Raw genomic sequence first — 16756 nt, 5'->3', positions numbered from 1 at the left:
CCAAAATTTTACCTATCCGTCTATACATGTAAATTTAAGATAGTGATGACAGAAAGAATTATCTACTGCACTTAATATTGTAGAATGAAGAGTAATGAGCACAACAATTAAGAGAATATATTCATTCTTCTTGTACCATGTTACAGTCTTTCATTACATGCATATTTATAGGACAACTGTAAGCAAAAGACAAAAAGAATTATAGTTGTCCATCTGCACCTGTCATACAAGGCACATGATCCCACTACAATTATGTTATTTTAAGATAATTTTATTTTTGCAGTAGAGAACCAAAGAAGGCAGCAGCAAGTAGCAGTACCAACACACAGTCTCAATACTCCCCCTCAAGCTTGGAGGAGGAAGAGTGAACTCCAAGTTTGTGAAGAAGAGAAGTTTGCTGTGAGATGGGTAGAATCTTAGTAAAAAGATCAGCAACTTGAGATGTAGATGGAATGTAAGTAGGAGAGATAACACTAGAGTTGACTTGATCTCTGATGAAATGGCAATCTGTATCGACATGCTTGACTCGTTCATGATAAATCGGATTTTCCGCAATAGCTAAAGCAGCTTGATTATCACAGTATAATGGAGTTGGTGCAAGGTGTTTGATACCTAGATCAGCGAGTAATTGTCTTAGCCACATAACTTCACAAAGAGTTAAGCCATGGCCTTATATTCTGCTTCAACACTGCTTCTTGATACAACAGTTTACCTCTTGGACTTCCAAGAAATGGGAGAGGTGCCCAAAAGTATGCAAAAACCAGTAATTGTCATATAAACACATTCATCCAAATCACCATGTAAGAAGGCATTTTCCACGTCCATTTGGTGAACACACCATTACTTTGATGTAGCCATTGGAAGAAGAGATCGTACAATAGTCATTTTTGCTACAGGAGCAAAAGTTTGATTATAGCCCTCACCATATACTTGATGGTTACCTAGAATGACCAGTCTGGCCTTGTGTGTATCAATGGAGCCATTGGCATTATATTTGGTCTTATAGACCCATTTGGACCTAATGGCCTTCTTCATACGTGGAAGGTCAGTGATAACCTAAGTGTTGTTGAATTCCAAAGAATCAAGCTCCTCATTCATGGGTTGCACCCAATGAGGATGTTGCACAACATGTTTGAAATGGACAGGATCTATAGTGCTTAGAGAATGAGCCAAGAGGTATGTATATCCAGGAGTGACGGAAGTGGTACCAATATTGTCAATTTTAATGGCCAAAGTATCATGCTGAGTGTGCATGGTATAAGCAGAGTGTCAGCTAGGGGGTGGTTAACTCTTGTGGTCCTTCTAAGAGGCAAGACAGGAGACAAAGTAGGAGGAATAGGATCATGAGCAAGAGGGGAAAGGATAGTATCTGCATTAGAAACAGGAAGCAAAGGATTAATGGTGTTAGTATTGATTGAGAGAGGAGGAGAAGAAGAAGGAGAAGCAATAGAAGAAGAAGTGATAGCAAAAATTTTATTGGGAAAAAGAGTTTCAAAAAATTTGACATTTCTAGTAACAAAAACTTTTTGATTGTCTAGTTGACGAAGTTTGAATCCCTTTTAATTTTGAGGGTTACCTAAAAAATGCAAGGTACTCCTGTAGCAGTTTCGACACGATCGATACATAATTAACATTAATAATTATACTTTAGATAAATAATGCGGAAATGTAAAACGTCGAACTGCTAAAAACCATTTAAACTAAAACCGTTTGAAACATAAGTTAAAAATCTTACAACTGAGAAAATATAACATAAGGTTTGCTTAAATACGACAAAAAAAACATAAGTACAATATGGTCATCAAGTAAAATCAATGCAGCTAAGTCCTCAATAGAATAATTAAAGTTGCGGCCTGGATCGAAACATGAGCTAAATTTTCCTACAAAATACTGTTATCCATAATACGGATGACAACCGATTGAATCGGTCAGCGATAAAGCCGAGTACAATTTCCTCAACAAGCTTATGATGCGATAGTTAAATCATGCTTACAAAATATTCATCAAACACAATATAGAAGGTTATTACTCATTATTGACCTTTATTAAGCTATGAAGTTACATTCTCAATACTAGCAGAAATTCATTACTGCTACTAAATACTTGGTAACCTTAATGCTTATTCAATCAAGTTCGATTATTTACCATCATAGCACATCACAAGATCACAACAATAATGACGACTAATATATGTAAGGGTTTGGTTAGGTGAGAACCGTAGTCCTAAACCCTAATTGTGGTGGGAGTCGTCACTCCTCTCAATACTGTTATGCTTGAGACTCCACAGGATGGGTTTTTCTCAAACCCCCATGTCTGACACCGCATTTTACGTGCCGGCTAACATAGACGCTGGGATTTTACATGCCGATCCATGGTTCGACGTTACCTTACTATCAGAGTCATACAATCAATATCATGTAATATCAAACAAGATTCTAAAGCGCAATAGTTTACATTCTTATATGTCAAACTTTCACTAGTCAAAATTTTGACAATTCTACCCTTTTAATAGAAATAAATTACTAGTAACTAATAAATTAATATTAATTATATAATAAATTTTCGTAGCTATACTAAGATTCCTGAGGCTAAACTAAGTCATTATTTTGTCATAAATAATCATAAAAGTCAAGCGTAATATTTCTAAGTACTGAACAACGTATTTTATCAAATAACCAAGTAAAATAGTAAAACGCATCCACATTAACTATGAAAAATAATCCGACAATTTATTAAGGGTCCAAAATCTAAATGAAATCAGTTTTCAAGAACAACAACGCTAAGCATTTCAACAAATTAGTTTGATTATTTTACCGATATACTGATTAATAATTCTTTATAATTACTTGAGTCTAAAATAAAAGTTTTATCAAAACACCAAGATGATATGGAATCATTTTAAAGAGATAAGTTTATTTAACTAATAAAATTCATGATTATTATTTTAAATAATTAATACAATCATTTTAGCCATAAATCGATATATATAAAAAAAATAATAAAAATCCATAGGGTCCACGACAATTTGCTCAAGGGTCATCATGAGATTCATCATGTTATAGGAGTAGGCCAAAAAGTTACAGGTTAAGAAGAGCCCATTTAATATTTATTTCTTATTTAATTTTTTTTATTTTCAAATTTATTTATAAACTTTTATCTTATTTTAAACTTAAGTAATATATTTTCTTAGCCATTTTTAATAATTAAAAAAATATTCAACACCTCTTCCTATTAGAACAATATTTTTAAACGAAAATTCAATTAAACGTTATTTTAATGAAGTAACCATAAAGTACTTATAGCTAAAATGATATCCTAACTTTTAGCTTTTATAAAGTACTTATAAAATACTCTTTTTAAAAATCCTATTTCACATCAATTTTATCTACAAGATTTCATCACAAAAGCATCACTAGATATTATTTTAAAGTATTTTCTCAATGCAAAAGTTCATAAAGCTAACATACATGAAACTTAAAATAATATTTCACATAAAAAAATTCATATATATCTACATTATCATATTAATCAAAATTTCCATATTTATAACTCTTTTTAGAATGTCCCAAAAGTATTATTATTTTGACGAAAGTATCACTAAATTGGATATTACTTTAATATAACCATATAAAGTTTAAATGATTAAAATAAAATCATGTTGATCATACTTTTTATATTATCAAGTAACCACAAATAAATATCACATAACGAGAGAGTTACGAAAATGTGTACCATTTTCCTCCAAAGGTGGTGCTAAATAAAGTAAGAGAATAATAATAGGAAAATAAGAACTCAAAGAAATAAGCTCGAAAAGAGAAAGTCTTCAAGGCTCCAAGCTTCAAAGAAGTAGATCTTCAATTACCCAAAAAAAATGATATCCAAGCTCCAAAAGATAATACTTGACTTTTCAAAAATTGATGATTATTGGCTTAAGAAGTAATAAGATCAAGCTCCAACTTCATTTGATTCTTCAACTAATAAAAAGGGTATAAAGTTAGCAAGATGTTAATGGAGTGAAGATATAAGAAATAATGGTAGAAAGATTTGATGATGGGGGTATTTATAATGGGTTTTGGACAACTTTTTAGTTCATAAGATTGTATGAAAAAGAGTGTTAAGAGTATAGAAAAAGGTTAACTTGTGTAAGTGATTTAGAGTTTATAAGTGAATGTGTAAAAGTTAGAGTGTGTAAGTGGATGTGTAAGAGTTTGGAGTGTAGAAGAAGGTTAACTTGTATAAGGAAATGGTGATAGCTTGTGTAATTGATGAACATCATGGATTGATGTGGAAAGGATTTCGGTTCATCAAATTTTTGTTCTAGTTTATACAAGTGAAATGTTTTAGATTAATGGGAAAGTTTGATTAAGGTTTGATTATGAAAATATGATAGTTTACTTAGAAAATTTTGGTTAAAACTATACTTAAAGTTAATAAGAAAAATATAGTTAATTTTTAGGTATAAAATAATTAAATCAAAGTTGTAAGGTTAAAATGATAAGTAGTAAAGTTAGTTTAAGGAAACGAAATTGAAACTTAATGTTTTAACAAAACCGTAAATATAATATTAAAATTTTACTTTTCGTAGTATAAAATAATAAAATAATATTTTAGTGCTTATAAAAAAATTTAAGAATAAATATATATATATATATATATATATATATATATATATATATATATATATATATATATATATATATATATATATATATGTATATGTATATATATATATATATATATATATATATATATATATATATATATATATATATATATATATATATATATATATATATATATATATATATATATATATATACATATATATATATATATATATATATATATATATATGTATATATATATATATATATATATGTATATATATATATATATATATATATATGTATATATATATATATATATATATATATATATATATATATATATATATATGTATATATATATATATATATATATATGTATATATATATATATATATATATATATATATATATATATATATATATATATATATATATATATATATATATATATATATATATATATTACAAATGCGATGCTATAACCTCTGAGCTAAGCGGGCTCACATAAATTCTACATGCACTGGAATTAAATAAACTATATTTTATTTTAGGCTTATTCATTTTTATTCTTTTATGATACGAATTTCAAATAACTATTTGCAATAAAAAAAATAGAAATATTCAATTTAGTTTATTTCTCTCTATGTACATTCTATTTTGTGTCTAGAACAAGTAGATTTAGAAATTATATGAAATTTTATTTCTCTTTTTAATTTAGTAGAGTTATGAATTTTCAAATTCATTTCAAAATCGAAATACAATAATTAGAATCGATAAAGATTAACTTTGAATCTTAATAAGCTATTCTTCTGCTTTCATTTATAGACTATCATCAAAAAAAAAGAATCGACTCTTTGAGTATTCAAAATTGTATGGCAAAATCAACGGGGAATAGGATATATATGGTATATATACATCTATAATGAATTGTAGTTACAGAAATGATAGAATCATTTCTTATTAGACCAAAAAAAAGTCAAATATATACTTCCAATAGAGATCAAAGAAGATAGACAAAAAAAATTTCGGTTTATAGTAATTCATATAAAATCTCATGAATTTGATGGTTCCGACCGAAATGAAAGAAAAAAAATAAAATAAAGGGGAAGGACATCACCCTGAGATCCTAATCTTAAAAAAATCTTTTAAAAAAGGGGGAAATGGCGAAATCGGTAGACGCTACGGAGTTAATTGGCTTGAGCCTTAGTATGGAGACCTACTAAGTGAAAACTTTCAAATTTAGAGAAACCCTGGAATTAATAAAAATGGGTAATCCCGAGCCAACTCCTTTTTCAAAAGTAAAAAAAAAATACGAATTCAGAAAGCAAGAATAAAAAAAAGGATAGGTGCAGAGACTCAAAGGAAGCTGTTTTAACAACGGAGTTGATTGTGCTGGGTTGTTCCAAGAATTCTTCCGTCGAAATTCCTGATTAATGGCACTTCGAATCTATTTTGTATTTCTATTTTTTAGAACTTTTAGATATTGATTTCGAGATAATATAGAATATGAAATTTTCTAGAAATAAAAATGAATATGAAAAAATGGAAGAATTTTTTTGACTCTATTTCAAGTTGAAAAAAGAATCAAATATTCATCAAATCATTCACTCTATAGTCTTATAGATCTTTCTTTGAAAGAACCGGTTAATCGGTTACTCAGACGAGAATAAAGATAGAGCCCCATTATACATGTCAATACTGACAATAATGAAATTTATAGTACGAGGAAAATCCGTCGACTTTAAAAATGGTGAGGGTTCAAGTCCCTCTATCCCCAAAAGCTTTTTGACTCCCTAACTAGTTATCTTTTTTTTTCTTTTCAAAATGGATCTGGACGGAAGTGTTTTTCTCTTATAACAAGTCTTGTGATATATATGATAGACATACAAATGGATATCTTTGAACAAGGAGTATTCATTTGAGTGATTCACAATTCATATGATTACTCATAATAATCAAATTATAGACAAATTTCGAATTGGAAAACCAAAGAGATTTCGATACTTAGATAAGACTTTGTAATAACTTTCGTCCTTTTTTTAATTGACATAGATCCAAGTTATCGAGTAAATGAGAAGATAATGCACCAGAAGGGTGAATGAATGGCCGGGATAGCTCAGTTGGTAGAGCAGAGGACTGAAAATCCTCGTGTCATCAGTTCTAATCTGGTTCTTGGCACATACCTTTTGTATGAGTATATATAATATATTTTACAAATTAACCAATACGGATTGATATACATATTCATTACTAGTCGAGATCATGACATGTACATAAGTTATTTAGCTAGTTATCGCTCAAGATACCTCACCTATCCCTAAAAAAATAGATGGATCCAAAGTTTTTAAAAGTAAAATGAAAATAACGATTTTTTTTATGTTTTCGATTTTTTTTATTTTTTCATATTGTGTTTACTCTCAGACAAAATGCATATTAATACTTCATACATATTTCAAATATTCAAAAAAAGTTGAAACACTCAAATAAAAATAGAGTCTCGAAGAGTTAAAGGATGAAGATAAATAAGAATTATCTTAGATAAATTCCAAATAGAATCAGATTCCCTTTGGTATATATTTCTTGATTTCCTAATAATATAAGAATTTATAGGTATAGGACTTTCTGACCCCTCTAAATAAGTAATTGATGGATACGCGGTACAAAGTTCATAATACATAACTTTTTAGTTCATTCAATCGGTTCTTAGCTCATCCAAAAGAATACCTATTTATATTCGTGACTTATCTTTTATTTTTTTTATCTATTTATATTCCATATATAGAATACCTGCGGGACATTAGTTACTCTATTTAATCTAGAGCAAAACATATATAATATAAAAAGTCTTTATGTCGTAGAAGTGAAAATAAATTCCTTACCATTCAATAAGCATCTTGTATTTCATAAAAATTGGGGAAAATATAATCCTTACGTAGGGGCCATCCTATCCAACTTTCAGGCATTAAAATACGTTTCAAGCGTGGATGATTATCATAGGAGATTCCCAACATATCATAAGATTCCTCCTTGAAGCAAATACTTTTATGCATACTTCTTCTGGTTGATCCACACCGTATTTTATTCTCGTAAGATGATACACACTAGCTAACAGTCCACCTGGTGCTACATCATAAGCACATTGAGAACGTAAATAATTGTAACCATATACATATAAAATAACAGCAATGGAATGCCAATCTTCAGGCTTTATTTGTAAAGTCTCTATTCCTTAGTAATCGAAGCCCAAAGATCTATGAACTAGCCCATGTTTGACTAGCCAAGCAGACAAACGACCCTGCATCTTGTTTATATCTCCTTCCTTTTGTGTATAAATATTTACATTGACTTTAACAATACGATGAGATTTATCAAAATTGACTTGCTGCTTACAATTCCAAAAACAAAAAACAAAAAAAAGAATCCTATTTAATTCACTAATTCATGGGAAGATGATGAGCTTTTGTACTTGAAAAATGTTTCAAGCGGAATCTCGGAAGTAGATCGAATTTTATATTTATAAAGCAATTCTTGATCATAATTTCCGGTATGAATGCTAGGCTCAACACAAAACTTGTAATTGATAGTAAAACATCAATTCTTTTGTTGAGACTTAATTCTATCTTCATAGATTTCCCGAGATATTTTTTTACGAAGCTTTGTTATAGCATCTATAACTGCTTCTGGTTTAGGGAGGCAGCCCGACAAATAGACATCCACAGGAATTAGTTTATCGACGCCTCAAACAGTACTATAAGAATCGGTACTGAACATCCCTCCTATAACTGTACATGCTCCCATAGCAATAATATATTTTGGTTCAGGCATTTGCTCATATAATCTCATTAAAGAAGGTGTCATTTTCATTGTTACGGTACCTGCTGTTAAAATTAGGTCCGCTTGTCTAGGGCTCAATCTGGGTACCAGTCCATAACGATCAAAGTCGAATCGCGAGCCTATTAATGAAGCAAATTCAATGAAGCAACAACTGGTACCGTAGAGAAGCGGCCATAAACTCAAGAGCCTTGACCAATTTGAAAGATCATTTGATGTAGTTGAAATAATTGTATTTTGGGCTATTCGATCAAGTAGTGGAAACTCAATGGAATTCATAACTGTTTCAATCTTTTTTTTTCTTTTTTTTTTATTATCGGAATATTCGGGGATTAATACCATTCCAATGCTCCCTTTCGCCATGCATAAACTAAACCAACAATTAGGATAAGCACGAAAATTAAAGCTTCTATAAATACGGATACACCCAATATATCAAAACTCATTGCCCATGGATAAAGAAAAACAGTTTCAAAACAACAAAAACTAGCGAAAACATATAATAACGGATTCGAAATTGTAACCAAGCATCCCCCATAGGCTCTATACCTGATTCATAAGTCGAAAGTTTCTCGAATCCTTTGCTATTCGGAGCTAAAATTCCAGAAACTAGAAATGCTAAAATAGGAATAACACTTGATATTATTAAAAATGCCCAAAAAATATCATATTCATAAAGTAGAAACATAGACGGACTCCTTATGAATGTGGAAAATATGTTGAATTAGTTGATTCGAATTGGAAATCTCAAATTATCTATAACTCTAACTCTTTTAGTTAAAACAAAAATTTATTTTGAGTGAACCGCCTAACCAACCGAGTTACGTTTGTTTACTGCGGGATGTGTTTCGTTTCAAGAGTGATTGACTCGAATCTTATTTCTGTTTTGTTTACTGCGGGATAAATATATATATATGTGTGTGTGTGTGTGTGTGTGTGTGTGTGTGTGTGTGTGTGTTTAATATTTGGAAGAAATTGCAAAATCGGAAAAAAGTTTAGGAATTAAAGGTGATTTGAATTAGATAACCAAAGGATTAGGAATTCAAATTAAAAGATTTCGAAATAATTAATCGAAAGATTAAGATTAAGAAATTTGAGCCTGTTACAACTCCCCTAGGTTGAAATTTATCATGAGATCAAGAAGGGTTGGAAGCTAGTGCAAGACATCCAAAAACTTTTATATGAGTATAAGAAGGTTTAGTTTTGTATAGGATTTCATATGGAGTAAGAAAATGTAATACAGAATTAGGTAAATGGTTAATGATGTGAACAACAGCATGTACACAATCTCCCCAAAAATGCAGTGGCATACCTACTTGAAATCTCAGTGCCCTGACCATTTCAAGGATATTTCTATGCTTCCTTTCCACTCTTCCATTTTGTTGAGGGCGATCTACACAGGATGTTTGATGTAGAATACCCTTCTCATGAAAAAATTGAATGCATTTATGATCTTCAAACTCCAAAGCATTATCTGAACAGATGATTTTGACATGTTTTTCAAATTGTGTGCTGGCCATAACAACAAAGTTCTTAATCACGTCATATGCATCACACTTATGTCTGAGGAGATAAACCCAAGTTATCCTGGAGTGATCATCCACAAGGGTGAGAAAATACCTATGGTTTCTTCTACTAGGAACTTTGTATGCTCCCCAAATATCAATATACACAAGAGAAAACAGATCACCTGCCCTAGATAAACTGATAAAGCAAGGCAACTTAGTAAATCAAGCCATGGGATAAGTAAGACACAGATCAATAGTGTGAGTGGGTAAGGAAGAAAGTTCAGGAATATGTGAGAGATTTTTAAGAGGAGTGTGGCCAAGTCTGTTATGCCATAAGGTGATAGATTTCAAAGTTGGAGTGTCTAGAATGTGAGAGGGTATTTGAAAGGAAGTAGCAACAAGGGGTTTTTGTTTGTTAGGAATAACAGAGGAATGAGATGAGGGATCAAGAAAGTAATACAGACCATGCATCATCCTGCCAATCAACATTACATGACTAGTATCGTTTTCCAACAAATGACAACAATCTGATGAGAAAACAACATTACATCCAAGGTCCATGCTAAGCTTTCTTACAGACAAAAGATTACGCTGGAAATCAGGAACATAAAGCACATTTTTTAGAGCGATCTGATCATTAACATAAACATTTCCCTTATGTGAAATTTGAGCAGTTTTACCAGTAGGCAGCTTAATATTACACAAATGAAGAGGCACAATTTTTGTAAGAAGAGCTTTGTTACCGGTCATGTGATCAGAAGCACCAGAGTCTATAATCCACAAGGTCTTATTAGTATTAGCAAGATAACAAGTCACCATGCCAGCATATGTAAGATCCAAGTCCTCATCAGTCTCTAAAGTATCCCTTTGGATGTTTTGGGCAAGAGATTCAACATTTGCTAAATCTGAGCAAGAGTGAAAAAGCTATTGTTAGCACTGTATGAGCCAACATCAAAATGCTGCATAGTACCTCCTCTTCCAATTCGACCTCCTCTATTTCCTCTACCACCCCTTCCTCTATTGTTGTAGGTCTCTAGTCCTCTCACAGTATGTTGAGACAAAGGATGCCAAGGTGGATAACCCACTAGAGTCCAGCACTTATCTTTGACACGCCCTGGCCTTCCACAAGCACTACAAGTAGTGGAATCAGTAGGGGTTTTGCCAAACATAGCTAGAGATTCCATATCAGATTTGAAAGTCCTGAGAACTTCACTTTGGTTTTCTTCTTGTTGTAAAACATTGTATGCTACATCAATAGTAGGAAGAGGTAGCTGCATAAGAATGTGACTCCTATGAGTCCCATAGGAATCATCTAGACCATTTAGAAACTGAAATAATCATTGTTCATCTTGCTGAGTTTGGAGAGCATTCAATAATTCCTTAAACTCAGTGGTTACTTGTGTGATTGCAGGCAACACATTGAGACTTTCAATCTCCTCCCACAATCCTCTCTCATTTCAACATAATACTCAGAAAGACTTTTATTTGTTTCAAAAATTTCTTTACTTAGCTTGTATTTTCGTGACCTATTAGTCACAGAAAAACGTTGCTCTAACTGTATCCAGATGGTATGAGCATTGTTTAAGAACATAATGGATTTCTTAATAGGTTCAGACACACTATTAAGAATCCAAGAAATTATCATGTTGTTACATGTATCCCAAGCCTCCTGTTTTACTGAATCTGCCATATCCCTTGAAGTTGCTCCTATAACAAATCCTAACTTTCTTTTTGAAGCAAGACCAATTTCAAAGGATATTCTCCAACTTCTATAGTTTTTTGCTCCCAATAATTTTTCTATTTAGATTGAATTACTTCTATTTGAAGGATGCAAATACAAAGGACTTGTGATCTCTATAACAGTAGGGTTGACATGAGAATGTGTTTCAGCCTTTTTGAAAAAGAAAGAAAAAAGGATAGAAAGGAAAAAAAAACAAAATTTCAAAACAATAGTGCAACAGCCCCCCAAAAAAATCCTTCTATCTGATTTTAGTATTGATACCTGTGTTCTGATACCATGATGACAAAAAGAATTATCTACTGCACTTAATATTGTAGAATGAAGAGTAATAAGCACAGCAATTGAGAGAGTATATTAATTCTTCTTGTACCATGTTACAACCTTTCATTAGATGCATATTTATAGGACAACTATAAGCAAAAGACAAAAGGAATTATAGCTGTCCATCTACAGCTGTTATACAAGGCACATGATCCTACTACAATTCTGTTATTTTAAGAGGATATTCTTTTTGCAGTAGAGAACCAAAAAATGCAGCAGCAAGCAATCAGCAGCTGTAACACCTCGGCCCCTCGGACCGTCGGTGACTACTCATGGAGACTGTAGATTGGCCTCACATACCAACACAAGTCTTTCCAGCGCACTTTGGCCTCACTTGTGCGCGCCCGGGAAAACTTTCCAGGAGGTCAACCATTCTAAAATTGCTCCCCACCAAGGACGCTTAACTGTGGAGTTTTTAGCAAATGGGCTCCCATAAGAAGAAGATGTACCTTGTTGATATGAGTAGTCTATCAATCCTTTTTCATGCTAAATTCGGGATATCAAAGCAGCAAGTAGCAGTACCAACACAACCTCAATAAATAGACTCGAGATCATGACAATTTTACATAAAAATGGTATTTAAGTATAAGCAATTTATTAACAAAGAAATTTATTCAGTTGTTGAATGGATTTCTTTCCGACTATTGAAAGTATTTTGAAAAATGTAATTAGATCAAAAGCTCTTTTTGAAAAACAAAAATCAATATATATGAAAAGGTTGGAAGTTGGCCTTTCCACATAATGCTTGTCTTGTATTTTCTCTCCTTAAAAGCAGGAAGTAGGCGTGCCACTCGAAATTTGGTTTGTTTAATTCATTTGAAGCTTGCAACTAAAGGTATTCAAATATACCCAATAACTTGAAGTTTACCCGATTTTGTAATCGTACTCGATTAGACCTAACTTCAATAAAAATAATTTACAATTATGTAAAAAATAATTTGGACACAAATACGATTTCAAACCCATCCGAAATTAACTCGATGACTCGAATGAACATCTCTACTTGCAAAGATATTGAATGCAAAGGCGTTAAGAATAGAATTGACGATTCAATATTTATTTTATATTGTAATCGAATATAATTTGATCCGACTTTAAATAGATTTATTGTTACGTAAAAATCAACAAGAAAACTATATTTTATTTTAAACCGACTCAAAATATTTGATCAAAAATTGACTTGATGACCTAAATGAATAAAGAAAATTATTTGGACGTTGGATTGTCATCATTATATTAATAATTATAATAAATTGTTGGATGAGTTATCCCACATCAATAAATTAAAAATGGTGTGCACACTAAGTTATTAAAGTCCTTCTTCCCATTGCCATATAATTTTGGGATGTTATAAATCTCCTTGGTTTATGAAGTGTGTGCACCTCATGTTTCCCAATTAATATGTTGGCATTTACAATAAGTCCAGCCTAATTTAAAATAAACAACCAAATTATCCAATTCTATTAGGCCTGATTTCGTTGGATTCCAATGGGATTTCTTTGATAAAAATTGGATCCCAATGCTAATGTAACTTTATGTTAGCACACGCACCCTTTCAAATAGAAGGGCAATTGAGTGGATATTCACTTTATTTTTCATTAGTTAAAGAATCCAAAAATGTGTGAACAATGATGTAAAGGTAGTAATCTACATTAATACGTGTACTACTTTAAAACCCTTGATTATAACCCAATGAGCTAGGCAATCCAAAATCTCATCATACATGCTCAAATCTTGTTAAATCTTAATTGTATGATTTGTATATCCGTTTTCGATTAATATTTACAATTAGATTTTAGTATCGGTTAAAACTTGGCCATAATTTTTTTTTTTACTTTCACTTCTACCATTAGCACAATGGGGGTAATATAATATAATATACGACTTCACGTCCTCTTAAGTATCATAAATATTCAAATAAAATACACAATAAACTACAAGATTATATTTATAGTTATGTCATAAGTATGACAATAAACTTCTTGCTTGAATCACCAAATGGACAGTAGATCTTAAGATTGATTTGAAACACTTAATTTGCTTGAAAACACGATACAAGATTGTGATTGTATGTACATTTTCATTTTATGATATTTTCTCCACGACAGTTTTTGAGATAATGAAATGAAATTCACAAAGAGAAACAAACAATCTCCTCTTTGCATAGTTTCAAACTAAAAACTCTAAACGTCTAAATTGAATTACTCATAGAGTAAAAAGATAGATGCCTTTTGGAGTACGAATTTTATCTCATTTGAAATATGTAGCACTTTATCCAAATAAAAATTTAAATTTAATTCTCGTTGTTTTTTACCTTATGCTGTTAGAGTATATAACATATCTTGGAGTCTTAACCATTGGCTTAAGTTTTTGGTTGAGTTAGTTTCTTAACAAGAAACCAACTCAACCAAAAATTTAAGAAGAAATTCCACATGGTAGCATCGAACTTTCATAAAATGCCAGTGGTAGCCCTTTTGTAAGATTTTTTCACATGGTAGTATCCAGTTTATGGACTATCTAACTGCTGTATCATTTTTCGTTAAATTCTTGTCAATTTTCGTTTAATTCACAATTTTGACGTTTCTACCTTTATTAAGTGTTGGTTATTGTCTTTATAATTTGCCCTAAACCATTTTATGATCTCTAATACGCTCTCAAATGTTGTAACAATTTCGTTTTCATAACGTTTAATTCACCTTTTGTCATTTTGAATGAAAATAAAATTGTTACAACATTTGAAAGCGTTGATGAATTAAATAGTGAATTAAACGTCAAAATGGTGAATTAAAAATTTGATAGCATAAAAATGGTTTAAGGAAAATTTTTAAGACAACAACCAACACTTAATAAAGGTAGAAACGTCAAAATGATGAATTAAACGTAAATTGATAAGAATTTAACAAAAGATGCTATGACAGTTAAATAGTGAATAAACTGGATGCTAACAAGTGGAAAAATCTTACAAAAATGCTATCATTGTCGTTTCATGAAAGTTTAATGCTACCATATAAAAAATTTCTCAAAATTTAAATTTATAGTTAAGACTTTAGAATATGTTAATATACGTCCTCTAACATATGTTAAGTTTATGATGTATTCTAAAAAGAAAAGGATAGATGACTTTTGTGACAAGTTTTAGCACACATAAGAATGAAAGTACTAAAACCTTTCCGCATTGGAGACCCCATAGTTGGCTCATTAAATGCAATAGAAAATCCTCAAATGATGGATTCTCAACTACTATTTGACCACGAGAGAAAAGCCTAATGCTTCATGGTTAATGGCTTAATGCTTTCTATAGATGTGGCAAATAGCATAGATTTGCCTCTTGGCTAATTTGAACTGTTACTTGGTACGAATTTTATACTTATAATACATGGTGCTTTGCTACATTATTAATGAAAGTAACCCATCTTTAACTAGTTTACTATATATACTAATGACCCACCTATGTAATGTTTTAGTGGTTTGGTGCAAAGAGGCAAAAATATATATAGTATCAACACACAAATTAAACCATTAAAAAAAATTTTCCATGGTGAAACAATCATATCTCCTAAAATTATAGCTAAATGATACTCAGAGGAGCTAAAACTTAGAAACTCATAATGCGACGGATTATTAATAAGTTAATAATTTCTGCTTGACACATGTATACAACAAGTTTATACAACTAACACATATACTAATTAATATTTATAATATGTAGTATACGTTGTTATTAAGTTCAATTGTTGATTGGATTTTCTAAAAAAAAAAAAAGATTTTAGGAAATTTCATAGCTAAGGTATTACTTGATACAAAAGCTTATTGTAATTAATTCACTACAAAATTATAGAAAGGACAATAAATATATTTTTAAAAATTACTCTTTACTTTAAAATTATCATAAATAAACTTCAATTACAAATTAAGAGTACAAGAGTAAATTAAAAAAAGAAATAAACAAAATAAAACAAAGTGAATGTATGTAATTCGGATTTACTAATAAAACTTTCATGAAATTAAAAATCTTTTTTCAAAGTTCAACCGTTAGTTTGTTAGAAAATTTTGTCATCTTGTTAGGGACAAATAGAAATATTAACCACTGAATTCGTATATTAGAAGGTATAAAAAAAAAGTGAATACTGCAAGTAATAAGAAACAAAATATTTTCCATAAAATTAAAAAATATATGAATTTTAAATTCGAATCTTCTATCATATTAAAAATTTTGATAATACTCATAATTCAACCAAGAGATGAAAACTAAATTTAAATCATACTCCCTCCTATTCACTTTAGGAGTCTCATTTGACTTTTCACGGATTTTAAGGAGAGTTAAAAGTGGACCCTAAGGGTAGGAAAGAGAGTGGAATTATGGGCTTTTAATGTAAGGGAGGAAAATTAGTATGGGTAATGGAGGGTATAATTGAAAATAGGATAAAGCTACTAAGGGCATCAAAGTCAAAAACCCATACCAAAAATAAAAATGGGACAATTAAGGTGACTTGACTATAAAAGAAAATGGGACACACAAGCTTGAATAGTAGGAACTAATATTAATATCCGTGAGGTGACATGGCTTACATACAGTGTAACAAACATTATTCATTTATAGTAAATAATTGTTAAAACTTAAAAGGGACGTTCAAGAAGTACACATAAGTGTAACAATTTCCACCAGATTAAATTTTAGAAGCAGAAACGAATTAAAAATAGACAATTTTTTTAAAAGTTTAGTACAATTTAAAAATTGTGATATTTTT

The 16756-nt window shown here is 30.6% G+C and overlaps 1 non-coding gene and 2 pseudogenes across 1 annotated transcript; 1 reads left to right on the top strand and 2 right to left on the bottom strand.

Annotated features, from left to right (window-relative positions):
• The first annotated feature begins 6712 nt into the window (after positions 1 to 6712).
• On the top strand, positions 6713 to 6785 carry TRNAF-GAA (transfer RNA phenylalanine (anticodon GAA)). Its single transcript has one exon. It is a non-coding gene; the product is annotated as a tRNA-Phe (tRNA).
• A 629-nt stretch (positions 6786 to 7414) lies between these two features.
• Positions 7415 to 7908, bottom strand: LOC130804671 (NAD(P)H-quinone oxidoreductase subunit J, chloroplastic-like; annotated as a pseudogene).
• An 86-nt stretch (positions 7909 to 7994) lies between these two features.
• LOC130804294 (NAD(P)H-quinone oxidoreductase subunit K, chloroplastic-like) lies at positions 7995 to 8891 on the bottom strand (annotated as a pseudogene).
• Between the last annotated feature and the right edge of the window lie 7865 nt (positions 8892 to 16756).

Source organism: Amaranthus tricolor, chromosome 17, assembly GCF_026212465.1.
Source record: "Amaranthus tricolor cultivar Red isolate AtriRed21 chromosome 17, ASM2621246v1, whole genome shotgun sequence".
NCBI lineage: Eukaryota > Viridiplantae > Streptophyta > Magnoliopsida > Caryophyllales > Amaranthaceae > Amaranthus > Amaranthus tricolor.
Note: the sequence above shows the minus strand (reverse complement) of the source record. Positions and strands in the feature narration are given on the sequence as shown.